The sequence below is a fragment of the Chaetodon auriga genome, chromosome 6, assembly GCF_051107435.1.
Source record: "Chaetodon auriga isolate fChaAug3 chromosome 6, fChaAug3.hap1, whole genome shotgun sequence".
Classification (NCBI taxonomy): Eukaryota; Metazoa; Chordata; class Actinopteri; order Chaetodontiformes; family Chaetodontidae; genus Chaetodon; species Chaetodon auriga.
Genome location: NC_135079.1, coordinates 28,465,056 through 28,469,542, shown reverse-complemented (window position 1 = coordinate 28,469,542; position 4,487 = coordinate 28,465,056).

Sequence of the window (4,487 nt, the reverse complement as noted above, 5' to 3'; positions counted from 1 at the left end):
AACACCTGAGAATGAGTCAGAAGATATGGAGTACCAGCTACCACATCAAAGATGTGCCTGCTATCTATTGAATCTTGTGGCCACATCAAGCATGAGAAGGGGGGACAACAAGACTTTCAAATGGCTCTTTCGCTCTACATTTGCTAAATGAACTGCATTATGGAACAAGGTGGGGAGGTCAAGTCCGGCAGCAGAAGTGGTGGAGACTGAGTGTGATCTGCAACTCATCCATCCCAACCAGACAAGATGGAATTCCACATTCATGGCAGTCGAGTGGGTTGTCTGTCAAGGAGAAAGGAGGGGAAAAATAGTTCTCCTAGTGATCTGTCCTGCAGTGAAGTCCTACAAGGAACTGTTCTGCTTTTACAAATACTTTTTGGCAACATGTAAAGATGGAAGAGAGGGTAACTTCATATTACTGACTGTTTTTGTTGAATGGTTATTCCATTTATTTATTTTATTGAATTTTATTTATTCTGTTCTCAGAGCAAGCGCTACAGAGAAAAAGCAGGAGAAACAACAAGGAAGTTGGAATGTCATTTATACTTCTTAAGCAATGCCATTTAATTTGTCCACTCTAGGACCAATAGGGAAATGGGGAAAGAGAAGGTGAGTAATAGGGGGTAGAGAGGAAGAGATGAAGAGAGAATGGGAGATTGTTCATCTCAGTTGTATGGTTATCCTTATTTGTTTGATTAGCCTACCTGCTTTGCTTGATTAAAAAAAATATGTTTTATCAACAAGTGCCGTTTTTCTATTATTTTGCACTGGCCCGCAGACCATAAAAATATCAAAATGGAAAGTAACTTGTACTTTGAGTAATTTATTAACCAGGTACTTTTTTACTTTTATTTGAGTAGGTTTCTCAAATGGTAATTTTCACTTTTACTTGAGTCATTTTTAATAGGAGTAATTGTTCTTTTACTTGAGTATAGATTTTCAGTACTCTACCCACCACTGCTCAAGCCTCAGTTTGAATGAGGAAATACTGACACAGTCATTCTCTTCAGTACAATACAGCACAGTATTAAAATCACCACTTAAAATTATACTATAACCAACCATCAATAATTCTCTTGAATTTATAAAAACACAAAATTACAAATCAAGAATCATTGTCAGAACTTTCATCTTGTCCAAATTCATGTTTCTGGCATATCCTTCCCCCAGATAATAAAATGATAAAGAAGCTTAATAAACAGTCTGTCAATTAAATTTGGGGAACCACTACGAGGTCACTAAAAGACAATTATTATATAAAAGCAAAGACCATGGGGGTTTGGGTGCCATAGATATAGGTATCAAATTGAAAATAGCTTTTATTAAAAATGTATCTGCCACCATCACCAGAAATGCCCTCTGGGTTGGAGATCTCGCCATGTGGAGGAAGAGAAGGAGAGCCAGACAGGGTCCCAATTATAAACTATTGTACGAATATTTGCATTTCGTTTTCTCTTTTAAGCAGATAAATGATTTTACATAAGGAGGGTTAACTAAATATAAAAATGTATCCAAAATTGAGGGTTCCGAAGTTATAAAAAGAGAGGATTATAGATGTTTACTGGCTTATCTCTGTTAAACTTCCTGTTCGAGCTGTTGTGTCATAGGGTTGTTATGTCACAATGAAAAAATGTCCCATGATTTATTGTGACGATCTGTCCAATGTGGCATGGAATCTAACAGACTGAGCTTCATCGTCCGAGCAATGTTTGATGTGCTGCCCTCTCCCACAAATCTGCAGCTATGACTTAGAAAGGACCCATCTTGACCCCTGTGTACAACACCTGCAACATTTAAGCACATCCTGGTTGGCTGTAGGACCAGCCTCACTCAAGGCAGATTCACGTGGAGACACAACCAGGTCCTCAGGTGTCTAGCCGATAAACTCAAGTGCAAGAAGGTATCCATCAACGCCCAACCCTTCAATAACGAGGATGTGCGCCGACACCCACAGTCGTTTGTTCGGGAGGGGGACAAGACGAGGGTTAGCCCCCTCAAACCCTGATCTGGCCCCACTGAATGCAGCCAGGGACTGGTAGATGCGAGTCGACCTAGATCAGAGGCTCATTTTCCCTCCGGAGATGGCAACAACCACCCTGCAACCAGACCTCGTCCTCTGGTCTAATTCCTGCCAGCTCGCCTACATCATAGAACTGACGGTTCCCTGCGAGGACACCATCGAAGAAGCATATGAGAGTAAGGAGCTGTGCTGCTCCAACCTAGCAGCCGAGGCAGAGGACAGAGGCTGGAAGATAAGGGCGCGCCCCAGTGGAGGTGGGGTGTAGGGGCTTTGTAGCCAGCACAACAGCGAAGCTCTTTAGAGAGGTCAGAGTCAGGGGACAGATTCACAGACAAGCCATCAAAGAGCTAGCCAACACCGCCGAGAGGACAAGCCATTGGCAGTGGCTGAAGAGGAGTGACACCACCTGGGCTGCTAAGGCAATCAACTAACCGTGGGACACACACCCAGGCTTGATCAACCTGTGGTGGGCCTGCCTCAGCAGAGGGTGTATTGTGATAAATGGCCGAAACACCCCGTGATGCTGAGGTACACAACTGACGATGTGTTCTGCTGGTAAAGCCTTATAGCAGTCATCTGTCAAGAACTTCCGAATTAAAAGTGGTGGAAATGTAACCAATTTAGTATTTTGAAAGTGGATTACAGCAAATAACAAATAACAATTGAGTAGCAACTCTTATATTGTCACAAAAAATAAAGAACAATGGCCAATTCGAATAACATAAAAGTGAAAATAAAATAACAGTATGTTCATTTTGTTACGGTACGTGAGTCAAAAACACGGCCTGGACCCCGGATGCAGAGACAGGATGAAAACAGTTTATTGGAACGCACAAAGTACAAAGCAAAACCAACAAAATCTCCACAACGTGGAAAAAAGGCAAGGCAGGCTCAAAACGACAACTGAGGATCTCAAAACTATCTTCAACAAAAAACTAAGGCAAACACAAAATCACAACTGCGGGGAATACTCGAAAAATATAAGAAACCGAAAATCACCTTGACAGGGAAGAATGGCTCGAAACAGAAAAAATGACAAAAGCACTCAAAAACACACTGGAGCTGGAAGCGAGGAAGGAGGCTAGGCAGAACAGCGTGGCAAGGCACGCGTGCGCAGGGCTAGGAAAATCTTCCGGCACTGAGCAGGTGGATGAGCTGGTTGAAGTAGGCCGCGGCTGATCACCTGATGCCGCTCAGGTGTGTCTCCTGGATAGGGCACGGAGATCGGCCCCGCCTCCTTCCACACTCCAGCGCTGCAGAGGAGGAGAGTGAGAGGAGAAAGGGAGAACCGAGAGGGGGGGAATACTGGCAGGAGACAAAACATGCACAGAACTCGAGACCACAACAGCACCCCCCCCCAATGAACGCCACCTGGCGTTTTACCTGGTTGGCCTGGGGTTTTGCGAGTAGAAATCCCGCAGCAGTTGTGGGTCTAGGATGAGTGAACGTGAGATCCAGGAGCGTTCTTCTGGGCCGTATCCCTCCCGGACATCCAGGATGCGATCCACGGTGTAGGCGGGGTGTCCGTCGACCAAGCGGGGGGGGGGGGCTGGAGGGGGCTTTCGGTGACTGGCTTGAGGAGGGAAACGTGAAACACGGGGTGGACTTTGAGAGAGGCGGGGAGCCGGAGCCTGACCGCACAGGGGTTGATGATCCGGTCGATGGGGTATGGACCGATGTAGCTCGGGGCTAGTTTGCGGGAATCTGTCTGGAGGGGGAGGTCTCGAGAAGAGAGCCAGACCCGTTGTCCCACCTGGTAGTCTGCCGCGGGTGTGCGTCGGCGGTCCGCCAGCCGCCGGTTGCGCTCTGCCGTCCTGCCTAGAGCTGCCCGCGCCTCCCGCCACACTCGCCAGACTCTGCGGAACTGGGCCTGGACAGAGGGTACCGCTGCGTTGGATTCCTGGCTGGGGAACAGAGGTGGTTGAAAGCCTGACGTCACCATGAATGGGGACATACCTGTAGCGGAGCTGATGAGCGTGTTGTGGGCGTATTCCACCCAGGGGAGATGGGCGGACCAGGAGGCAGGGAGACGAGAGGCGACGCAGCGTAGAGAGGTCTCCAGATCTTGATTGGCCTGCTCGGTCTGGCCGTTGGATTGGGGATGGTAACCGGAGGTGAGGCTGGCGGTAATTCCCAAGGCCCGGCAAAAGGCTTTCCAGACCTGCGAGGTGAACTGCGGGCCTCTGTCCGATACGATGTCTATGGGGATCCCGTGGAGCCTAAAGACATGTAGCACCACTAAATTAGCGGTCTCCAAGGAGGTGGGCAGTCTGGGGAGGGCAACAAAATGGACCGCCTTGGAGAAGCAGTCAACGATGGTAAGGATAGTGTCATTTCCCTCCGAAGGCGGCAGGCCCTTGACAAAATCCACGGCTATGTGAGACCAGGGGCATGGAGGGATGGGCAAGGGGCGCAGGAGACCCTCGGGGGCCTGGTGGGAGGCCTTGCTGTGGGCACATACGGAGCA